General features: G+C 36.1%; 1 protein-coding gene and 1 long non-coding RNA gene across 8 annotated transcripts in view; both read right to left on the bottom strand.

The window, feature by feature from the left end:
- Positions 1-25,767, bottom strand: part of LOC121739404 (protein NDRG3) — a 136,309-nt gene that overhangs the window by 12,700 nt on the left and 97,842 nt on the right. The window lies entirely within an intron of this gene.
- LOC121739407 lies at positions 883-18,123 on the bottom strand. The gene is made up of 3 exons (XR_006037441.1): positions 18,113-18,123; positions 15,589-15,591; positions 883-969 (listed from the first exon to the last, which is right to left on the bottom strand). It is a non-coding gene; the product is annotated as an uncharacterized LOC121739407 (long non-coding RNA).

Raw genomic sequence — 25,767 nt, 5'->3', positions numbered from 1 at the left:
ATATCTATAAGAGCGTATATCGATGATACAGGTTTACAAAGTTAGCACGAATTGTAGGTTCATGTTTATTGACGCTCAAACGAAATTAAACCGTCCGAGCTCCAGTTACAAACTTCTAAGAAACTTCTCATTCGGTAGCGCATGCACGTTCTAGAAACACGTTTCTTAGAACTTATCCAAATGCCGAAAATGGGTTGTGTATGTAAAGGCTTTATGATTAGCTGTTTAAAACACACATTTTCAGGACCTTTCCTATCATGTTTTTTTTACAGTTACAAGTATTTTCATACCACATTACTGCAGACGCTTTGATAGCGTATAATATTATGTTATCTAACGGCCATTCCCAATATTTGATCTATCTCTGGTTTTGCCCTACTAGAGATAGGAATAGCTCACAATTGACATAAAATATATGTCCCTAATGTCTAATCTGAGCTATTCCTATCTCTAGTAGGGCAAAACTAGAGATAGATCAAATATTGGGAACGGCCGTAAGACACACAGGCAGATTTTACAATATTGTCACACGAGGGTTTGTTAAGCATTACTTGTGACATAACCCTTAAGACGTCGACATAAATAACATTATTAAACTTCGAGATAAGATACTTCAATAGTTCAACGCTCCATTCTATTCTAGAACATATACGTAACATGCAATACATTTAGAAGCGAAGCGAAGCGTAGTACGTACGGCTCGCGTGATCACGTGATATCAATTAGCCGTAGGGCATCTATCGATTGACTTCCGTGGTAGCCATTACTGCATATCAAAAACATTTGACTACAGTCACACAGCATTTTAAGTAAATTTTAGAAAATACGATAAATACGACAGACGAACTGTCTTTCCACAGTTCTTACCGATACCGTTTAGTTTTCCGGGGCGAGACGATAACGTTACGATTCCGATTAGTGTGCGTTGCAGGAGGGAGTTTCAAACAAACAATACTGAACATCTCGAGTCTCGGCTACGGCTACGGATAAGATTCCTTTCCGAGTTGAAAGTGTACTGTAACCTTTAGGCTGGCCGCATACACACGTTTTCCGCATACGATTTCCGTATTCAGTTCGGCAGACTTCGGCACGGTGTATGTGTGCGTGCAACTAGACGTATACATGTAGCCTAGCTGCTAACTGGTCGTAACTGATTATATCTCTTTTAGACACAATGCTTGGTCAGAAACATAAAGTTAATATACCTAGCGGAATAGAGCACTGAGCAACAATCTCGAATGACAAACGTAACCGAAATTGGTTTACTCGTAATCTGTGTGTAAAAATATGTATACGTATACACTTACACCAGCATGATTGAACATGATTTCTATGAGATTAAATTGTCAACGTGCGGCACGTGCCGACTGGACGTCAAAAAAAGAGTGCTGCTGTCATGATACATGATGTCTCTTTTTACCACGCAGTGTTACTGATAATGACATCTCTCTTGCTCAGGCCTTTGTTTCTCTATTCCGCTAGGTATATTAACTTTATGGTCAGAAAGCAAGGTTTTTATACTGCATAAATAAAAAAAAATATATAATTGCATAAGTTGATAAAAAATGCTATGCAATAGCAATAACGCGGTAGTCCTTGAGTGCCACACGTATTTTATTCATAAATTGTTTGTCATATACTGCCTGAATACAGGTCACACTTAATATTAAATTAAATGCAAGGCGCTTAACCTGCCAACAAACTACTCAAACATAACTGCATAACTAAATAATAAATACAAACCGTATATTATGTATAAACTTATCGATTATTTATTTCCGAAACCGATCGTCAACGGACAATAGCCTGTGGGTTAGTAAGTCAATTAGAAATAATCGAGTTCGGGTCTCTATTGAAACAGCTGACTCATGTCAAGTGGAGGTAAAACGAAGGTTATGTAATACTGCGGCAACAAACCTTTGCCTTTACATGCTCTGCGCAAATACGTCATTATGTATCAACTATCAATTCATTATTCGGTATCGATTAAGCGTTTAATTCTATTTATATTTACCTACTTTCTAATAAAGATATTAAATATGAATGTAATAGATACGCTTTACAACGTTTTGTACTATCAGAGAAGTTGATGGCAGATCTAAGTAATTTGGTCGCGTTAAGTTAAACTCATCCCACTGATCACAGCTAACATTGAATTGACATAATCCGACCAAACGACGTAGGTCTGTCAGCTGTATAGGAATCAATTTCCTCGGGTATACCTATCACAAAGGAAAAGTCACTCGAAAAATAATTAGAAAACATTATATAGCCAGTTCATCGTGTAACGTTTAACCATAACAAAGCTAGTCATAAAATCGATTTTCTAATATTGATAAAAATTTACTATTTGCAGGAACAATTAGGTACATCAATACGTTTCATTACTAGATTATAATTATTTAATTAAATCATACATTTGATGATAAATTTTGATTTTTTTAAACTGCATCAAAACTTCTGAGGTCAAATCTTGTGCCTATAACACAGGACGTAAAAAACATCTGTCAATTTTCCCTTTTGGGCTAGACGTCTCTGACGTACTATTGCCGCGTACTATCGAGCGAGTTACATAAGACTGCGGTATAAGCACGTGGTCATTGTACTCTAATGATACCTTTATATTTTATAGTCTGTGTAGTAGTAGACTAATGGTGGATTAGAACCTAAGCCGATCACATACCTAAAATTATGTAATCCTTTAATTTCAGGCGAAATCCCCTAGCGGTGTAGTTTTTAGGGTTTTTAGGGTTCAACACCCAAAACGTAAGAAACCCTGTAATTGGAATTCGCTATCTGTTTTTCTCAGGCTAAAAGCTAGCACACAGTTGCCAAACTTGACAACAAATTAAGTACCCACTCCAATAAATACAGACATACAGTCCTAGAATGACCTGGCCGCTGTCACCTAAACTTTCATTATAAATTGCAATATTATGCTTCCATGACAATGACATCCAATCATCCAGGTGCCACAAGATTGTTCTTAATCTACGAGTATAGGCTTCTATACAAAAAACATGATTTTGGGTATTTCTCTTTGTGTACAATTCCTACTCTCACTTTTCATCTTCAAAAGTTGACAGAGTAAAATGAATGGTACTTCACATAATGCTGTGTTATATGTGCTGGATGAAAAACATATAACCACGAATCCTGACGTATTGTGAGCTTGTGTTTTTTCGTCTGTTTCGAGTTTTGTATAAGGTCTTAGGTGCTATTTAAGCCTATGGAGTGTTGTATCCCTTGATACATTTTCTCAACTAGCGCGAAAAAAACTGACTCTCCGACAAACGCGAAGGAGAAATAGTACGTTCTTTTGCCTAAACTGTTTGCATATATTCTACAGAAGAATAATAATTATGCCAAAATTATTTTTCAAACCTTATTAAATACAGTTAACTTAAGGTAGTATAAAAGCTTTTACTTATTTTTTAGGTTAATAGACAACCTTTTTGTTAAAATGTACACCATTCCATGAATAAAGTTCATATGGTAGCGCTTAAATCCTATAATAAACCTCAAGTACGTCACACTTAAACACATCATATTATGTTTATATTGCCATAACTAAGTTATTACCTTATAAGCTTTAATAGTCGATCGATAGAAACTTATCACTTATTATACCATAAAATTGTAATAAAATAGCATTTCATTATTTAGCTCTCACGTCAACTGGTCTTACTGTAAACTCAAATTAATTATGATTTACTGTCCTGGAATCTACCCTGGAATAATAATTTTGCTCCGAAATTATGACTTTTAATGTATCACGCCGCCTTTTAATGTATCACTTATATGACTTCTGTTTCGAAACTACGCCCTCCTATCAATATCACACTAGTGTTATTTTGCATTATGAAAGGTAAGTTCCGAACTATAGTCCAGTATACAGGTCAGTGCTCATGACGTCTTGAATCTCACGCTGAATTGTACTGGCCATATTTAGGAACGAGAATTATTATTGTTATCGCCGCGCCGGAATAATTTTGAATCACCCTGAGTGGAAGAACACGATAGCTAATAGTAAAAAAATTGCCGTTTTTTTAGTGTAGCCGTGTAGCCAGATATAAAAGCCAGGTGATGAAGTAGATAAGTTACAACATTTTTAAAATTATAAGGGAAAAAATGAGTAAATATCCGTATGTTACAAAATGCTAGTTATCGTGTTCTTCCGCTTACGTCTTCAACTATTTCGCATCTATGCTGCCAACGCCTACTAAATACTAATGCATCTTGTTATCAATACCTATCCTTCAGACCAGACTGCTGGACGTAATATTATGTACGTTATGTGTGCAAGGTTGGGTTTCAACTTTATGCAAGTTTCGAAGGCTATCTATATTAATAATTATTCTAAGAACACCCTTTAATCCAATTCGTTTAAAAAACTTAAACCGAACCACGTTAAAAACAAAAAATTAAAAAAAAAACCTATATAATAGTATATCATCGGTAGCTACTAGCTATACTATTATTAGTGGATTAATATAATCTTACTAATATATAATCTTACTAATAATCTAATATCTACTAACACTTCATTTGTTAAAATTGGACCAGTAGTTTAGCCGCGATTAGATGACATACACAGGTACGTATTACGTATTAAGTAGGCTGGATTTAAATGCGTTCGCTCAAACGAGCGGTTTGGCCGCGACACCGCGACAATACAAGCAATTGTATGTTACGAAATATTTAAATAGCGGTCGCGCCGTCACTTACATAGAATTGTTTATGGTCTCACGGGGTAGCCACTAAACCGTTCGCGTTCGGGCAGACGCATATAAATAGAGCCTTATCCGTGGTTTTTTTTAATAAGGGGGCAATCGAGCAAACGGGTCACCTGATGGAAAGCAACTTCCGTCGCCCATGGACACTCGCAAAATCAGAAGAGCTGCAGGTGCGTTGCCCGCCTTTAAAGAGGGAATAGGGTACGGGAGGGTAAGGAAGGGAATATCGCAGGGGATTGGGCCTCCGGTAAAGTCACCCACTCGGCGAAACACAGCGCAAGCGCTGTTTCACGCCGGTTTTCTGTGAGCCTGTGGTACTTCTTCGGTCGAGCCGGCCCATTCGTGCCGAAGCATGGCTCTTCCACGTAACAACACTCTTACTAGGCTCGCCCTGTTCGGGTGTCGGTTCCAAACTCACTCAAGCGTCAAAAGTCTCTGAACATTAGCGACACAATTTCTCATTATACAGAGTTTTAAGACACATTCATTTCAGCCCGTATGCTCTGTCGTATCAGATATGTCAACATATCCAGATCGTGAATATACGGCGCCGGGCCGTCGCGACGGTGCCCTATTGTTCAAGTTTATTCACCTAATATCATCATCACCTCTGGTTGATGTAACAAGCACATGGACCTTCCGTGACGTCTGTGTCCTATAGCAGTGTTTCCTAACCTTTTTCAGCCACGGAAAGGTTGTCTAGGAAGATTCACTAGAAAGTCAAGCAGTTTTCACGGACCCCTTACTAAAATAGACAGGAAAAAAATCGTATTATGTATGGTCCAAAGATGACACCGCAGACCCCGGCCGTAGATTTGGGTCCGCGGACCACAGATTGGAAAATGCTGTCCCATAGCATTGTCTACGATGGTAACTGCAATTGCAGTAGCCCTAGCACGGCCACCAGTAGAAATGCGAAAGTATAGACAAACTGTGGATATAAACTAAAGGTGCCGTTCCGATCTTTACCGCGGCCAATCGCGACCGACGAAAATTCAATTTAAATGCCACTTTATGACAGACTATATTATAGTATATGTCGTAGAGTAGAATGTTATTTGAATTTTTAGGACTATAGTCTGTCATAAAGAGGCATTTAAATTGAATTTTTGGGAACGAAAAAAGATCGGAACGCTACCCTTAGTTTATCTCCACAGTTTGTCCATACTTTCGCATTTCTACTGGTGGCCGTGCTAGGGCTACAGGTGATTGTGTGTAACAGGAAAGTCTACTTTGTTACTAACTACAGGGGCCCTATTATGAGCTCTTAAATCCATTCACTTTACGTCCTTATACAGTCAGATAAGGACGTAAAAAGAATGGATTTAAGAGCTCATGATAGAGGCCCAGGCTTTACAATATATCATCATCACTATCCGTAGACACTAGACACTGTATATTCTGTCTACTACCGACTACATTAGTAATTTAGTCTGGTGTTAGCATAATCATAGTATCAGTGCCGTGGACTCCCTAACCCCAGTTATGTTATGTTGAGCTAAGGTCTATTTTAGGCATCATTCAACATTTGCATATTTTCAGGTTATCAAACTTCATGAGCCTTTTGATACCCTTTAAGTTCTCGAAAAAGTTTCAACCTTAAAACCTTTTCACACAACTAAAACGATCTTATAAGCATAGCGAGTGACATTTAAATTTCTATCGCGGTATCCAGGCTAAAAATAGTTTGGGAAAGAGTTTTATATACAGGATAGAACACGGTCTCGATTTACAAATTTGCATATGCCTATGCTATGCAGATTCGGAAGCCTTTGTTATGGACATGGAGCTTGTTAGCTGACGGAGTCTACAGAGGTTCCAACGAAGCCTGGGATAGAAAAAAGCCAGACTTCTTTACGATTCAGCAATTATTAAGTACGGTACGGTACTGGTAACTTTTAACGGGAACATTAAATATTAAATAAAGTGATATTAAAAGGACTTTGGCCTTCATTTCTTGTGAAGGTATTATGGGACGCAAAAAATTCTAAAAAACAAAAAAAATAAGTAGGGCTCTTTAGTATGGTATATTGAAAAGGGCCCTCGAATTTCCGGTATTTTAAAATATAAAACATTAGAAAGATTTATAGGCACGAGGTAGCCTAGAACGTTTTTAACCTACCTTCAGACAAAGACTATCTTACGCTCTAAAAATTCCAATTTCAAACTGTTTCTAGGCTCTTTTCAAATGAAAACCAGGACAATGCGACGCCGGAACATCCGACTATAAAAAAAACTCTCAAAGAAGCATTTTAGAAAAACCAGGATTTCTAAGTTTGGCTAAGTAGAATATAATTCAGAATCATAGCTAACAACACTCATATTCGTGTCAACTTTTAGACAAAATATATTTCAACCCAATTCGTTTGACTCTGAATTTGTGGCTCAAAGCCGGGGGTCGCGGGTTCGAATCCCACCGAGTGAACAAAAACTTTTCAAAGTTCCTGGGTCATGGATGTGTATTAAATATGTGTATCATATAATAAAAATCTTAAATATATGTATTATGTATTAAATGTATGTAAGTATTAAATATATTTCCGAACGGTGCTAGACTGACTGAAGCGTTCATAGATATTATTATTATTATTATTTGTTTATGAGCTACGATGCATAAACATAAGATATTATACTGATAACTCTGTTTTCTTAGGTTATATTGTAATACGTTCCTATCATATCATATAACTCCCATTGAGAATAATATCAATACCAGCTGTTTTGGGTACCAGCTGCCTTTCCGATCCAATATGCCTTAGACACCTTATATGAATCGTAAATCATCGAACAAGATATTGTTGATTCAAATATATCTTTCTTATGATTCTCGTCTTTCTTTTCAATGCGTCTTTGAATCGTAACGCTCTAAATAACTTACAAACGTCTCAGATCCATGAAGAAAATAAAAAAAAACATACAGTATGTTAACGTCAATAATTAAATAGAAAGCTTTGGCGAAGCTTTACAGTATACAATGTAGCGATATCGAAGAAATTTTACGACAAGATATTAATAATGCAACGATGCGCTTACTTTGTTAGGATGAAAAGGGAACATGACGTAGGTTAGAAAGCTTCGCTGTGTATTTTTTCGACCTTGACTTTTTTATACTTTATCTTTCCACTGAAACATCGGATCTGTCAAAATGCAATCATAGTGCATGAAGTTCAGATTTTCAGAACAAAATCAGGCTAGCCCAAAGGAATGAACTGATCAATACATCTCAGACTAACCTTAAGTTCCTTCAGGCCGTATCCCTTCACTGTACAAGCACCTGTATAATGTAGGTATTTGAAATATCAAAAATGCCTCATTGGTTTATGCAAGTACCTGGAATCGAATCTACACCCTCTCGAGTACGAATCTAAAGTCTATCCGTTAGACTGTGGATGCTGTATGACTGATCTTATGAAGTCCCGTTACAGTTAAGGTGCCTGTTGGCAGCGGGCGACATGAAGCAACCGCAGACGACGTGTCGCAGCGACACTACTGGTTTGTATGTATTTCTATGAAATGCCCTCCGCAGTCCGCAGCTAGCGACACGAAGCTAGCGACAGTTATTCATAGAAATACATAGAAACCAGTAGTGTCGCGACGACACGTCGTCTGCTGCCGCTTCATGTAGCTGGCTTCCAACTTGTATCTTTAATAACTACAAACAGTTGCTCACCATCAGCGTTCAAACATGAATTACCCGATAAAAATACTCCATCAATATAAATCTCAGGTGGGAATATTATAATGAATTAAAATAATGATTAAAATAAGAGTCGACCTGGCTCCGGGAAATGGGTCAACGGGACAGGTTCGTGCCAATTTATAATCACAGAATACATCATTCTTCCACATTTTTAGCCAAATCGATACATAGTAAGTAAAAGCTGAGCCAGGTGTCTAGCAGTGGGAAGCAACCATCATAAGTGTGCAGGGAAGATGAGCTTCCGAGAGTTATTATAAAGAAAATATGATGAAAAAAATTAAGCTTCATATTTGGACGAAAGTAATGCATACATACACCTTAACTATTGATACATACTATGTATTGTGTATACTATTACCACTTATATTAACCGCGATCTAAACTCTTTAATCGCTGGTCGTTACTTTATGGGGACATGTATAGAAAAAACTTCTTTTGTGAAATGACGAAGGCCTGGATGCCCCTGGCTTTTACTCTACAAGATTAAAAGGATCATTCTTCCCATTTCAAGCCAAATCAATATATTTAACCTGGATATGTCTGATCTTTGGGGTACCCTTCGCAGGTGGCCTATGTCTGTATCACCTGAGTCGCCAAGATTAAAAGCTCGGTATCCTACCAAGAAAACCCTTTGATATTATGATCTCATTATATTAAAGGGCTTAGGGTACCGCACTTGATCCAGGCGACACATGAGAATCTGTGGTGGGCCAAAACTAGATGAAAACTGTATTATCATACAAAAATGTTGAATACATAAAATCCTGTCCAAAAATTTCTTTCTCGTATTTTGAGGTCTTAAAGATATTTTAACCGTAGCTTTTCGTAAGTAAAATCATTATAATGACAAGGGTTGAGCACGGAATAAAGCCCAAAAGCTTATAGTGGAATTGACACGTTTTAATACTTTAAAGTGTTTATTTTCCGAACACAAAGGTCAACATGTTTACCCCGCTAACAATGTAGGAGGGTGTCTGTTTGATATTTCGTAGAGCTTCGCTACGCCGCCGTAGAGCTTGGCTACGTCGTAGAGCTTCGCTACGCCGTAGAGATTTGCTACGCCGAGGTGCTACGACGTAGAAATGCCACGATTTATGCTTTAAAGTTTTAACAATAATAATAATTGTTATCAAAATTATTTCTATTGGTGTGAAATGACACCTAGAAACTATAGAAAATGAACCTTTGACGTTAATTTTTATACCGCTAAAAACAAAATAAATCAAATATTTAAGGGGGGCTTCCGTACAAAAAACGTGTTTTTTCAAACTTTTTTGCTCGGTATCAATGATGATAACAGGTAGGCACTTGAAATGTACACAAAATACTCAGCTATATAAATTATTACTTTAATAATGAAAAATAAAATTTAAATAAAATAAATAATTAATCCCATTTAAAAAAAACACAATTTTTTACTTTTTTGCTCCATAATGGTACGGAATTCTTCGTGCGCTAGTCCGACTCGCACTTGGCCGATTATTATATTTGGTTACAATAATATAATGTTGAACAGTTTGTTTGCTTTAAGTAAGGGTTAAGTGCTGAACAGATTTTGATAACATTTGGCACACAATCACGGGAAGAGAGTTATTTTTATTCAGAGAGGCAACATCTAGTACGTATACAAACTTGCAAAGCTTCAAATAACGCAAGCATTCTTGTGAAATGTTAAACTTCAGTCTTAAAGTTGGTGTTGCTTTCAAAGTTCTTACGATAGTGTTTCTGAAAGTTTAACGTGTCGCTAACTAAGAAATATGAACTTTGAACGCTACTCAAACATCTTTCATACTATACACGATATACTTTTACCGGTAAGTTTAAACTTTGATGGATAAGAAAAGTAGTTGCATAGCATAAATAATACCTGCGAGGCCAAGTGTTTGGAGTTGAAGAAGTTAATAACTCAAAAATGTGCAGTTTCCTAGCGATAGAATACGTCTTTCTCAAAACTTGTGATTTCAATAGAAATATTTAATCCGTTAGGGAAGAACGGCCAAATTTAAAAAATAATCATCTCCAAACTGAACATGATTTTAGGTTATAAGTAGCAAAACATTTCCGCGGACTCGTAAACTATTTTATGCCTATGTTGCTTGCGGTACGGCTGGCTTTAATACAAAATATTAAAGTGCAAAATAATTAAATGTAAGTGTAAAGAGTAATTATATATTAATATTAACCAAGACTGTGTAAAGTGTATATTTGGGATTGAGGCCTGGTGTCCTGAAATACAGGCTCACGCCCAGTTTAGGCACCAGTCTCCCACAACAACCTAAGATTATTATATTATAGTCTAAGTTAATTATGTAATTGAATCTTGTGGTGAGAAAATAAATCATTATTATTATTATTATTATTATTTAAGTGTCACGTTTACAAGGTGTGAAGCGTTATAATATTTTAGGCTGTGTACTGTGTATGAGTCCCCTATATTAAATTCAATGTCAAAGTAGCAGCGGTGGGGCGCTCGCCCATACAAAAAATGCTCCTTCAGCGCTGCTACTTTCACATTGAACCCTTTATAAGGGTTAAGGGGACACATACACATCTTAAAGTATTATCACTTAGTTTAGTTACACCCTGTATATAGGTACAAAAGATCTGCATGTGGTTTGTGAATGTCAGTGACCCGCATAGATCAGGCTTGGATCAGTTGGGCCCTTGCCAATAAGCTCTATAAACACGAGAGCTTTTTATGTTTCCCTAGCGACACAAGTATCAACAAATCGTTTCTGATAATATGTTGCCATATTCAAAAATCTGAACTGCCTAAATCGACTTATTTATTGGGAGAAGAGCAAAATGTTGCTAAAAATGTTTAGACGTGTGGTTAAAAGTTTTTTTTGTAGCAGACTACAATAGTATAAATATCATCGCTTCCGTTGTCCGTTAAGATCTTTTTAGATCTTTAAGATATTATCTAGGACCTTCTTAGACCACTCAAATAACTACCTAAGGGTCAATTCAGACCGCAACGCGACGCGTAGATGCATTTCTAAATTTGTATGGATTTGACAGATTTGCAAGCCGTCTCTATTGACAGATTTCGTTAATTCAGTAGTACTAATTGGTCTGCCAAGCAACGCACATTTTAGAATCGCGCTAAGTTTTTTTGTAGCAGACGGAAGCGATGATATTTATAAATACAATTGTGATAGTATTTATAAATATCATCGCTTTCGTTGTCCGTTAAGATCTTTTTAGATCTTTAAGAAATTATCTAGGATCTTCTTAGAACACTCAAATAACTATAAGGGCTAATTCAGACCGCAAGGTGACGCGTAGATTTTTGTACCGAATCTGTCAATAGGCTTGGAAGTCTGTAAAATCCATACAAATTTAGAAATGCATCGTCGCGTTGCGGTCTGAATTGACCCTTACAAGGAAATATTACAAAATGATATCACAAAATATATTTTTAATATTTTTTGTAGTAATGGTAATAATAATGAGCAAATTAAGCGTCAAATCAATTTTTATTTTCAAAAAATGTAAATTAACTACGCCCCATCGAAGGCGCTCCCTAGCCCCTACGCGTTTATAAATCTTGACTTTCTTTTAGTTTTATAAAGTTATAAAAAATTTAAATGTATTTTTATGATTATTAAAATTTTAAATATATTTTAAGTTTGAGTTTATTCACAAAATATTATAAACAATATTTATTTTGTGAACAATTTATTTTGTGAAAAAACGTTACCATAGTTGAATGGTTCCAAAGTATAATATAGGTAATGATACTATTTGACTATTTGACACATTTGAGTAATCAAAAAAATCTAGTTTTCATACCAAATAGTATTATTTGGTATGAAAACTAGATTTTTAGCAATTCTCGGAACCTACATGATAACATCAGAATCGGTCAAGCCGCTTCAAATCAGTTACGATACGAAGGTGGCGACACGAGAATATTATATTTAAAGGAATAAATTGTGTTTATTGTACCTACATGGACCAAAATAGAATGGAGCCATAGCTATTTTAAACATATTCATGCCAATTTCATACTTTAACTCTCAAACTAACTAGATATTTACACAGCCTACAACTATAAATAATAAAACTTAAAATAAATAAAATATAAAATAAAATAAAATATCCGTTTTTGTCTATCATGCATGTCTTTTCCAATATGCCAGGCTGAAACAAGTAGACTTTGTGCAGTTAGTCGCAGTTTAATGTTTTAATTCTTTTGTTAGTAAGAGGGTGAGAATTCATTAAAGTATCTTCACATGTAGTATTTTTACAAACTTTTTTGCTGAAACTTTCTGAGAATTCAAGATAAAAGTAAAAAATTATATTATTGAATGTTTGCAAATATCGGTAAAGTAATAATTAGAGAAAAAAACACTGACTGTTGTTTAGTATTGAGGAATTAGTTAATAAATTAATAAAATGTTGTGTATTTTTTATTAATTTATTTAATATTCATCCATTACTTGCAAAAGTGTGTTGGTCGATTACCACACAGTCGACGGTCACGCCTAAACCGCTAAACCGATTTTGATGAAATTTAGTATGGAGATACTTTGAGTCCCCGGAAAGATAGATGCCAAAGTGTTACCTCTTCAAGCCCCTTTTTGATTTTGATGGGTATGAAAAATTTTCGAGGAAATATCATGTTATTTTTTTTGTATGCGAATTTTTTTTCGACATAAATTGACATAACCTGACCAAATTACGTATTCCATCTGCATATTAATCATTATTCTCCGATGTTACAACAAATCGATTTTCCTTACTAAATTATCTTCATAGTAATATTATCTTTGTTATTATATTAAAATGTTTCGTGTATCAAACGATGCGTAGGTTCCGTAATATGAGCCAGTATACTGGCCAGCGCTCAAAATATCAAGATTCACCGTAGAGTTGACCTGCCCCCGTAGACAAGTGGCAAAACGCTAACGCTAACGCTACTACAACTCGGGCGAATTAACATGACACCTGGTTCAATTGACGTTTCTCTTAAGTACTGAGTGCAAAAAAAGTTTTTATATTTTAAGTTATTTCAAAAAAAAAATTACGTTACCGGAACTAGTTATTTTTATAGGGCTACACTAACCACAGTATTAACCAAGTACGAGTTGGACTCGCCCAAGGGTTCCCCAGCAGGAATACGAGGTTTATGGATGCGTCCGATAATTTGTATCTAGCTTCATATTAATATATTCCGTGAGTAGCTAATTCATACCACAGACGCACGGCAATGTTCAAACGTTAATACGAATAACAAAAACTTAACAAATTTAACGTTCAAATGTAACAACTAACAAATAACACAACAAAACTCAACAAAAATCCAAAAACAATAACCATTAACTACTAACAAATAACTCCGAAACGCAAACTCAATAACACACGTGTAACGGTAACAGATATAATATGCTAACGCTACTGGACGCGTACGACGAGAGCGGGGTGCTGCGCGGGGAAGCGAGGGAGGGGTAAAATTTAAGCCAGGTGTCAAGTTAACTCGCCCGAGTGGTAAATGTATGGATTTGACATTAGTATTTGCTAGCGAAGCGATGACTTATGTCAAATCGCATACATTTTGTAGCGCTAGCGTTAGCGTTAGCGCTTTGCCACTTGTCTACAGTCCTAGTTCTTCAGCGTCTCTTAGCATGGCCATAGTAGAAATGCGAAAGAATAGAAACGCTGACAGTTTTCGCGGACAAACTGACAGATTTTCTTTTCTATTCCATCACACATGTTACAAAAAAAAATGACAACGTTGTCGTTGAGTTCGTTGATGCATACAATTATTGAATGCGCCAAAACGACACGAATGAAAGAAGATGACGAAAATTGAAGATGAAAGTTCATATAGTGTGGACATAGCTATTGTCTACTTTACCGTAGGAATAAACCTTTTTTATTTTTTTTATTTTTTTTTATCAACACACAACATATACAGAATAGAAAATAAAAAGTAAAAAGGACTTAAGCTATGTACAATTATAATTATAGGTATATGTTATGTGATGTCAAAAATTGGCCCCAGCTCAGCTATACGCAGCAAGCAAGCTTGCTGCACTGGTATTCTGCAGGAGCCAAAGAGTGACTTCACAACATAACATGCAGGGATAAACAATAAATAATTATGACTACAACAGCTACAACAGTAAAAATAATAGACAGAAAAAAGAAAGAACAAAGAAATAACTTATTACTTACTTACTATAAATAAAAATACGTGACAGGTGTACAAGCATAAGAACTAAGATTATTGCCAATTAAAATACAAAAGAAAAAAAAAAAATAGTTTGACAAGAAAGGCATAATATAATAATTTAATCTATGGTGGGAAAAACAAATGGATAATTTTATCATACCTTTCTATGGTGGCCATGCTAAGCTTGCATATTTATAAGCATTTATACAACTCAACAAAGTCATAACAACAAGTTATGACTTTGTTGAGTATTGACATTACATTATTGCTAATACATTAATGTCATGGTTATACTTAGTAGTACTAAAACTTTCCTCATATCAGCATACCACAGTTTTAGAGCCAGTCCACAAGGCGCGTTGCGTCAGCGTTGCGTCGACGCAGCACTGCCCTTTGACGCATAGCCGGCCACACGGCCGAAGCTGACGAAGCAGTCTTAAGGCTCTTAGTAAAATTGAATTCAGTAGTTTCGAAAGCGAAGTAATATGTAAAATATGTAAGGGATTTGACATAACGCATCGCTAAGGCGGCCCCTAGACTGTCAATTTACTCCCCAATATTGTATTGTGCAATATTATTGGCGGTTCAGGGTTAATATTGAACAATACCGCGCCTTTCACTCTTATTGGAAAATAAAATGTACATATTATTGTTCAATATTATTGTAGGTTTAGAGGCCGCCTAATCGTTCAATATGGCGTCGGATTCACGACGTAATGAGCCAGTAAACTGGGTTTAATTCCGAAACACACGCAATATTTATCTATATTAATTCACGTACACGTCAAACGAATGAATGGACAAGAAATATCGGAGATACGTTCAAATGACAGCGACATGCGAGGGCTGTTCATATCAAACGGAAATACGCGGTATTTAACGTACTGAAAGGTATTTACTGTGGGTAGAATCGGGTTATGTGACCCGATTCTACTTAAATCAGTAATGTAGCTTCGTTTCTGTTTCGATACCGACTTTTAATGACTTTATAAAGCTACCTACTACTTTTATAATATGTATAGCTTAATTATATCTTCTAATATATAAAATTCTCGTGTCACAGTGTTTGTGCGAGAACTCCTCCAAAATGGCTCAACGATTTTAATGAAATTTTGTATGTTTATTCGTTAGGCCCGAGAATAGGTTTTTATCTACTTCTTATATTGATACTAGAAATAATTTACATGGCAAAACCACGTTTGCCTGGTGAACTAGTTTTATTATATATAATGTATGTATGTATATTATTATTATTTAACTGTACTCTTTACCCCGCATAATGTACTTTTTAGATTAAATTTTTCCTTTCCTGCAAGGTTGCCTGGAAGAGCACTTTAAAACTTCATATTTTACCATTTTACCAATTTGGAAGAGTCTCTCTCGCAAATTATTCAGGTAAGAAAAAATCAACTATCCAGATACCCCACACGCATAGTATCAAAATCTTAATGCGGTTCACAAACGGCCAGACGGACGGACGGACGGACGGACAGACGGACAGACGGACAGACGGAGAGACAGACAGAATCGCGGTATTTTATTCGAGGTAGCTTATATCGTCGTTTTTGGTGCTTAAAAAAGGAACACGGTTCATCTGTATTGCGGAGGCTATGTCACAGTATAGCAATATGACAATATTGCTATACTGTGGCTATGTGGTCGCAGGTATTGCGGATTACCTACTTTGGCGTTAATAAAATATGAGACAAGATGGAAATATCAAAGTGCCGCATATTTAAAATTACTATTTACTCCTGACATTATTTGATGTAAGTTCGGATATAATTTGTATAACGGCATTGCTGTTTTACAATAAGAAGTAATAACCTTTTCTCTAGACTAAAAAACAATGATAAAGTGTCAATATTCTTTAGCGAATAGATATTTGCATTTCTTTGCAGGTAAAAGCTCGATAAATATACGTTTGATACACATTTCTCAAAAGACGTCATAATTTTTATTTATTGCATTTTGACTAAACGCACATAGTCTCGTTAAACTGAGCGTATATAAGGTTAAAATTAATCAAGCCACAATGGCCGTGCAATGTTAAGATATCTATTCAATAAGATCTCGGAAAATTCACACAAGCTATTGAGAGAATTTAATTAAAATGTACAGAGAGAAAGGATCGTTATGACGTATAGGGGCAATAAATGATTTGTTTTCTCACAGCATTTGAAGTATTTGTGATAATTATTATCTATATGTCTGTTATATAATATATTAGAACAGACAAAACGAACCAGTAGGCCGACTTAAATGTATTCTCGAAATGAGGGTTTTTGATACTCCATTTGCCACCAGCACCCGTAGCACTGCAGTAGAAATACGAAAGTATCGACAACCACCGGAGATAAACTGAAGGTGCCGTTCAAATCTTTACCGCGGCTACCCGCAATCGACAAAAATTCAATTAAAATACCACTTTTTGACATCTACATTATAGTCTACATCATAAAGTAGGATTTTATTTAAATTTTTAGGACTATAGTCTATGACCAATGTCATAAAGTGGCAACATATTTGATTTTTTGTCGATCGCAGCTAACCGCGGTAAAGATCGGAACGGACTCTTCAGTTTCGTATTTCTACTGTAGCCATACTACGGGTGCTGGTGCTGCTAGGTAGCCTTAGGGTCTATCGTGTCAAATTGACAGGACCGGACTGACCGGACTCTTGCACACACAGGATATACACTTTAATTCAATACACATGTAACACAAAACGAGTCCGGCCAAATCGACAGGATTTGGTCGGCCTTCCCGTATATAGCCTTAAACAAGTTAATGCATTTAAACACAAATCGAACTCGAAGAAGAACTTTGTGAGAAATTCAAATAGACAGTATTTGTTTAAATTCAATATATTTTATTAACTCAATGTTCAGTGAAACTTTGTTACAGCTTATTTCAGACGCAGCTATCAATAAAATATTTAACTTTGTAACGAGCTCTGCACACAGAGCTTCTTTGTAACTTACAAGAAAATCTATGTTGTTTATTCATACTTTTGCTTGAACGATTACAAAATAATTGATTGGTTTTATTGTATTATCTAGAGGGTATTGACAGAAGTTTATGTATTCAGTAGAGTCGTTAATGCATTATATTATAACCAATGTCATAAAGTAGTATATTATATTTAATATTATTGAGTATTATTAAAGTACAAATATAATTAAGAATATTGTGAGTATTTCACCGGCCTCTTTTTTACCTTAAACGATTTTTTACTTTAACGTGGCGTCACCTTAACGTTAAAGGAATGACGATAGTCAGTGGAACACCCTGCGGCCTTGGGCGCGTACAATGCCAGTATTGTATTGATTTTTTTAATAGCGCCTCGCTGTCACAGAATACCATTACTTTTTCTAGAACACTGCCATCATTATTTTTAATGGAGGAAATCATTTTATCCTCACGAATGCATGTGCAATTTCCAACGAAAAAATTCAGTGATAATATAGACGAAGTTGATTTGAAAAATAAAAACTACGGTTGTGAGAACCACGAGGCGAGTCACTTTCATGAGTTGTTTTACGGTTTGGACCATAGATGGTCCATGTGATAGTTTATCCCACCAAAACATGAAATGTAAAAGGAGCTAAGCAAAATATTGCATAGCTATTCAATACTTCTGTCGTAAAAAGTTTTTAGATCATACTCAAGCCTTCAACTTATTTTGTAATTTAAATCTACATTCAGTAAACTTATCAATAGATTTCTTTAGTTTATAATTATTATAGTGGCTTGGCAATGAGCACTAGAGAAATAATCAGCGACTAATTGGATTTATTGGGTACCATCGGCCACATGCGTCGTTACATATTAAAACACTTTACGCGTCCAGTCTGTGTAAGTATGAACTCCTCCCAATATGGAGTTTTTTATATTTTGTTTCTGTCTTAGCTGTCTGTCCGTCGTCCATCCGTATATCACCAAGCTGGATCTCGAGAACTGCAATAGCTAGATAGTTGCAATTTTCACAAATTATGTATTTCTGGTGTCGTTATAAAAGCTCCAATCAAAATAAAATAAATTATTAATGGGGGACTTCATACAACAAACACGATTTTTTTCCCTTTTTGGCTCTATATCCATAATCGTAACAGTAAGGTTTTTGAAAATTTCAGAAAATGCTCAATTGTGTTTTAACTTTAATAATTATAAAAATTAAATAAACTTATTATTTAAGGGTATAAATTCCATACAAATTTACGGTACGGAACCCTATGTACGCCTTAATTGTCCTTTCATTGTGAATAAATACCTATCCGGGTACCAAATTTCAAGGTTCTAAGTCTGCTAGAAGTACCTTAGAATTTTGATGATCTGTCAGTCAGTGAGTGGTAGTAACTTTGACCATCCGTAACTATTAAACTACTTATCGAAATTTCATGTAATTTGGAGGTTAAGCTAGTTTTAATACTTGCTCCTAGTGACCGAAATTCTAAATTCCTAGCTTTGTTAACATCGAAGATAAAGGGGGTGTGAAATAGCCGCAAACCGCTTCGAGAAAAGTATGGTACGGCCGTGCCTTTGCTCAAAAGCTTGGCTGGGGCACTGCCGTGCCCCCAGATCTTAAATTAAGTAAATAGGTTCTTTATATTGTTTTGTCAACCTCTACCCGATATTACCGGGACTTACGTTACATGTAACAAAATCCTATTTACCGACTCTAAAAAAAGATGGAGGTAGCATTAAAATGCAAACACACAAAGAAATTTTAATTAAAAAGTAGGCATTCGTATTTGTAGGCTTTTAACGTAATTTACTCGTTTTCATTTAGAGAGTCTGAAAAAGGTCTCAACAAATGCTACGAATTCTTTCTGGATACCAACATACTTTCCGTGTTAATTTTTTACCGCGGTAAAGGCATGCTTGCTATGCTGTTGATTATTGAATTATGTGAGGAATATACCGAAAGCTGGCAAAGCACATTTGTAACTCTTTACTCCTTAGGGGTTGCGTGTTGAAAGGTATTGATTATCATGGAGTATAATGACACCAGTTCGATTACAGTATAAAACCGACATATTTACTGAAATTTTTTCTATAAAAATAATATAAAATTTTATATATAAAATTCTCGTGTCACAATGTTAGGCCGCGTACTCCTCCGAAACGGCTTTACTGATTTTAACCTATATGCATATTCAGTGGGTCTGAGAACTGGCTACTGGGTACTTTTTATATTGATAAGGCCATTTGTTGAATAAATAATAGTAAATTATTACAACTCGAGACTGACGGCGACCATTGTTTGTGCGACGGCATAGCGATCGAAGTTAACATGGTGACATACTTATTTAGTCACTTCCATAAAATAATACGGGCGAAATACCTACTTGATATGGCAAAGAAACGTTTGCCGGGACAACTAGTAACATTATAAAAACGCTATATAAACAATAATATTTTAGTTTAGGTTTTGAATAATCTACTAACTAATAAGTAATAGATTTTTTCCTGGACTCAAAGTATCTTCATACCGGCTCAGCGGTTTAAGCGTAAGTAGGTAAGTAGGTTTCCGTCAGCGGGATTCGAACCCACAACTTAGACATCAGTGCATCACACACTCAAAAGAGCCACAGAGGTAGTATAAAATCGGAACAAACCTAAGTGGCTATAAAGCTATAAGTGAAATCACCCTTGCGTTTTCATTACAGTTAAAAGGGTAGCTGTTAACATAAGCAGCCGTTTTTCTAAGTGGGTTAAACACGTATTGGGTCCGTAAGCGTATGTAATATTCAGTGACCTGTCAGCAAACACTACAAAGTCAGCTTGAAAAGAATTGTCTGCTATTTGCGGTCTCTCGCTCTTGGAAAGTGATGGACAAGTATAATCGTAATCGTTAGTAAGTATAATCGTTAAAATGTGATGGGCAGCTCTAGATTTATGTATAGGCAGTATAGGCCATAGTCTATGGGCGGCAGCGTCCTCGGATGGCGGCCGAGTTCGTACATAGGGGCAGCAAAACTATTCTAAAATTAATCATTGCTCAACGTGGACGTGCCTATATGTGCACTCTGCACAAATATTGCTTTATTATATAGTGTAGAGTGCACATAAAATCTATAATATAAAAATGAGTCGCTGAATGTGTTGCTAAGCGCAAAACTCGAGAACGGTTGGACCGATTTCGCTAATTATTTTTTTTAAATATTCCTTGAAGTACGAGGATGGTTCTTACGGAGAGAAAAATTCTAAAAAAAATCCTGAAAAAGTCTAAAAACAACACTTTTATATATAAAAATGGATTTTCAATTGTGTTAGTAACGCTAAAACTCGAAAACGGTTGAACGGATTGGGCTAATTTTAGTCTTAAAATATTCGTAGACATCCAGGGAAGGTTTTAAAGTGACACGAAGTTCACCGGGACAGCTAGTATATAATATAATTTAATTATTCTTATGGAAATGACAATGACAGGTGACTACAAAGATATACTTTATATCTTGATCAAAGCGTAGCGTGCTTGCTTCTAAACAATAATCAAAGTTTATTCGGAGATCACGATCGAAGCCAGATCAAAATGGTTTTGGGAGTAAGACTCACGTATACAGTGTGTAACAAAAATAAGTGATAATACTTTAGGGTGTGTACGTGTTCCTTGTAGAGAGTTCACTGTGAAAGTCTCAGCTCTGAAAGATGAAAAAAATTTTTCACTTTTGTATGGGCAAGGGTCTGAGCGTCACGAGTTTCCCCACACAAAAGTGAAAAACAATTTTGGTCTTTCAGCGCTGCTACTTTCACAGTGAACTCTCAACAAAGAACACGTACACACCCTAAAGTATTATCACTTATTTTTGTTACACCTTGTATATTTATATTGAGTTATCACTATGGGTCTATTTAACCCAATGGATGTTTCTTAATGAAAGCAAACGTTGAGATTGGTTTGCCCTGACTTTTGATTGGATTCCTTTTGTTGCCTAAGTTATATCGACACTTATATATGTCACAAAATGGAAAAACGCAAATGAAACGAGCCACGAAATACCTAAAAAAGTTATTTTTGTTTGCAAAATACTTTGCACTAACCATTCCGAAGAAATCCGATTTTCTGGATAATGTCGCCTATGGTATATCTATGGCATACGTCTGTGATTAAAACACGGAAATGAACAGACGCGCCTCGGTCGTTTAGAGGCGTATTCTCATGACTCGAAACGTCACATCAAGCGCACGCTGTCTCACTGGACGTGCTAGATACAGCACGTGGCATGCGAGTGAGACAGACAGCGTTCAAAGCGATAATCGAGGATAAGAATAAAGGTTCGGAGTCAGCTGGAGATAAGAGGCAAGTATTTATCACTTTAAGCGACACAATATAATATGTCTCATTCACGCGCCACAAGCCGCCTCGCGTGTAACAGCCTGCACTCGCGACAATCGATTCATGAGAATAAAACCCCTGGAATGTTCTGGAGGCATCTGGAGGAAATAGATACGGTGATTGTTTCCGTGGCCATCAGCCGCAAGCCGCAGTGGTCTAGCTTAATTACATGTTCAGTTTACAATTCAGAGTCATTTTGCTTCGGACTTTCTATTATTTAGTTTTAGACTGTCGTTTTAAGTTTAATTTTATACTGTATCCACTAACTGTCGTACTCAGAGACTAATAGTACTTAACTGTAATTAAATGAAGAGTTTGACTTGAATGTATGAAACATAATATTATGTTGTACTCTTCATTTAATTATTACAGTTAAGTATGTACTTAATATTCGTATCTCAGTGCAGCAGTAATTATTGTCGCTCCGTTGGTAAATAAATAAATGCAGATGTAAATTATACATAGGCTATTTGGCTGCACCAAAATCGGAACTAAAGTCGCCTAGTGAAACATGTGACTAAATAAAAGACACAAAATGTTCTATATTATGGCATCGTCCTCTCAAAATTTCCAATATTTAAAAAATTTTGTGTAAATAACCAACATTATAAATTTTGGGGGTACAAAGGAGAAAGCGTTTCTATATTGTTATTAACTTATTAAATACCTTTTAATTTTAACATAATACCACTAAAATTTTTAACTTATCTCGGCATTCCAGGTAGGTACTTATAATAATTTAAAGCAAAACATTTTAAAATATTCCTCAAATAATTATTGTTAAAATTTAAAATTTTAAACAGTAAACATATATACGGCATAATTACTGCCTCAAGCCCACTTCATTTTGCATTCGTGATTCAAATCTTGCGACACAGTTTTCAAATTGATCCGCATTTAACTTCGCGCATATTAGGCTGGTTGCATACGCACGCCTTCCGTATTCGTTTTCCTAATGCAGAATTTCGATTCGGAATTCCGTGAGTGGTATTGTTCCCGCAGTGTGGAATTGTTTCGTACGAATAAAAATCGGCCAAGTGCGAGTTGTACTTTCGCACGAAGGGTTCCGTACCACAATATAGCAAAAACAGACTGAAAATTGTGTTATTTGTATGGGAGGAGAGGAATAAATTTATTATAAATTATTAAACTACAAATCAAACTGGGTATTTCGTGAATATTTCAAGTGCCTATGTATTGCCGTTATTTATATAGAGAAAAAAAAATCACGTTTGTTCGCGCCAAACTTTAGCGCGACGAATGTGGCAGTTGGCAACACTGCGCATGAGTCTGCGCTGTCAGCTGTCATACGTTTGACATGCAAGTGACACAGTCCATTACCGGCGCGCGATCGTTACATACGAAAAATATCGGCTAGCCGATCCCGTGATTCGCGATAATTCCTCAGCTCAGTGAAATAGAAGGTGACAGTGTCGTGTGACTACGAGCATCAGCACATCAGCTCATCCCATCTCAGCTCATCTGCCCAGCTACCTCAGCCACCAGGTAACCCCAGTTTCCTTTCTGCCCATCGTTGCAGTGTAGGGGTCCTCGCCCCTACATTTTCTGGTCCTTTCGAGCCGTCCAGTGACCTTTCTGGTCATTTCGAGCCTTTAAGCACACTCCCTGGTCCATAGCGAGCCTAGGAATATTTTTTTTTTCACCCACCCGCTTTAATGCCCCGCCCGGCGAAAATTAAAACTACAGTTCATTCTGCTCATATTTCTGCCTAATCTTATTAGAATCCCATTTTATTACTAATATTCTATCGAATAAAGTAGCCTCCGCCCATTTTTTACCCCCTTACGGCAATATTTTTGCAGAATTTGCCAAATACGATTTTGTTCGTCCGCCATATTAAATAATAATTTGCATAGGTAATCTAATCCCCTATCATCTTATTGTATAACTAGCTGTTGCCCGCGACTTCGTCCGCGTGGACTTCAGTTTATAGCGCGCGATGTCAACAAAATTGGTGTCAAAAGCTTTTATAAAAAAACCCTGGTACCCCTTAAATCAATACAGCTGTGCAGTGTGCACACAATAAGTATTTCATTTTTTTATATTAAACTTTATACTTTATGCCAAATTTTAAAGCTTATTTAGCCCTCCAATTACACAACTTTACCCATAAACTATTTATCATTGATAGATTTAAGGTTACGTCACTGCAGATAAAGTACTGAGTTATTTAATACCGTAGAATAGATATAACAATCGAATAAAATCGAAACTTAAAAAGATGATACCACGTCTTATAGAAAGACTTTTGAGCAAGCGTCAGCGCGATGTAGAAGACGCACGGCGCCATCTATTATGAATTGTTGGAACTAACTTAATTTGAACAAATTTACGCATTTTCACCCCCTTACAACCCTTTTTTTCAGTAAAAAAGTAGCCTATGTCCTTTCTCAGGCTTTGGACTATCTGTATACAAAATTTCATTACAATCGGTTCGGAAGTTTTGGCGTTTGGCGTGAAAGCGAGACTGACAGACAGACAGACAGACAGAGATACTTTTGGCGTTTGGCGTGAAAGCGAGACTGACAGACAGACAGACAGACAGAGATACTTTCGCATTTATAATATTAGTATAGATTATGTGCACACTGCATAGCTGTTTTTGGGTATTTTGATTAATTAAGGGCCGCGCTACACCGGAAGCACTTACCAGGGTATTAAAAAGTTTTTAAATTTGACACAAATTTTGTTGACACCGCGCGCTATAAACTAAAGTCCACGCGGACGAAGTCGCGGGCAACAGTTAGTATTATACATAAAATATGTTTAAGATTTTTGAAATTTTATTTTAATACACATCCAAGACCCAGGAACATTGAAAACTTTTTGTTCCGCCTGCGGGACTCGAACCCAGGACCCCCGGGATGAGCGCTGGCCACGCGCAATGCGAATTCATTTTCATCGATATTTTCATGGAAATAAGATATTTTCCCACATCAAAATGTAGCCTATGTCCTTTCTCAGACTCTAGAATAACTGTATACAAAATTTCATTGCAATCGGTTCAGTAGTTTTGGCGTGAAAGCAAGACAGACAGACAGACAGACAGACAGAGATACTTTCGCATTGATCTTCAATTGTTATGCTGGCAGCCGGCTGCCGCTATTGGAGATTTATAGTTAAAGAAATTAATTAATTATAATAGCAATCAAAAATAATAGTCATTCAAAACTTATTTTAAAAAGTTCTAAAAATATTACTTTCGTAGTCATAACTTTTAAAGCTTTTTTGAAATTAGGATTATAATAATGAAGCACGATAGTCTATATCAAATCAATAAAGCAGCACCCGGCTGTCGCATAACTATTGAAAATCTATTGTGTCTGCGATTCCCACGATCGAGGTAATATTTACGTGGACTCTCCGGGCGAGTCTGTGGCACTGATAATTAAATCTCTCCCCTACCGCACGCACACCCGCGCATCGCGCCTTGACGCCCAATTCGCAACGTGCAGCAGAAATCGTAATATTTTAATTTCGCCATAACATTAAAACCAAACGTCCAATTTTAATCATTCAAAGACCGAATATTATCTACATTAACTGTACTTAGTGATGAAATAATTTATTTTGATAAGGGTCAATAGCATGATTTAAATAAACGCATTTAAATATAGTCCAAAAAAAATTCTAGATTTTTTAATAAAAAAATGGTTATTGTGCCTCACTCAACATAGATAGGTATAGTGTGTCGCGGACTTTTTTGTAGATATTTAAAAGATCTATAATTACTTAGAACATTTTATGTCTCTATCTTTTATAGTTTAGGCAGCGTACGCAAAATAAGT

The sequence above is a fragment of the Aricia agestis genome, chromosome Z (genome assembly GCF_905147365.1).
Source record: "Aricia agestis chromosome Z, ilAriAges1.1, whole genome shotgun sequence".
Lineage (NCBI taxonomy): Eukaryota > Metazoa > Arthropoda > Insecta > Lepidoptera > Lycaenidae > Aricia > Aricia agestis.
The sequence above is the reverse complement of the archived record's forward strand: the minus strand, read 5'-3'. Positions and strand labels throughout refer to the sequence as shown.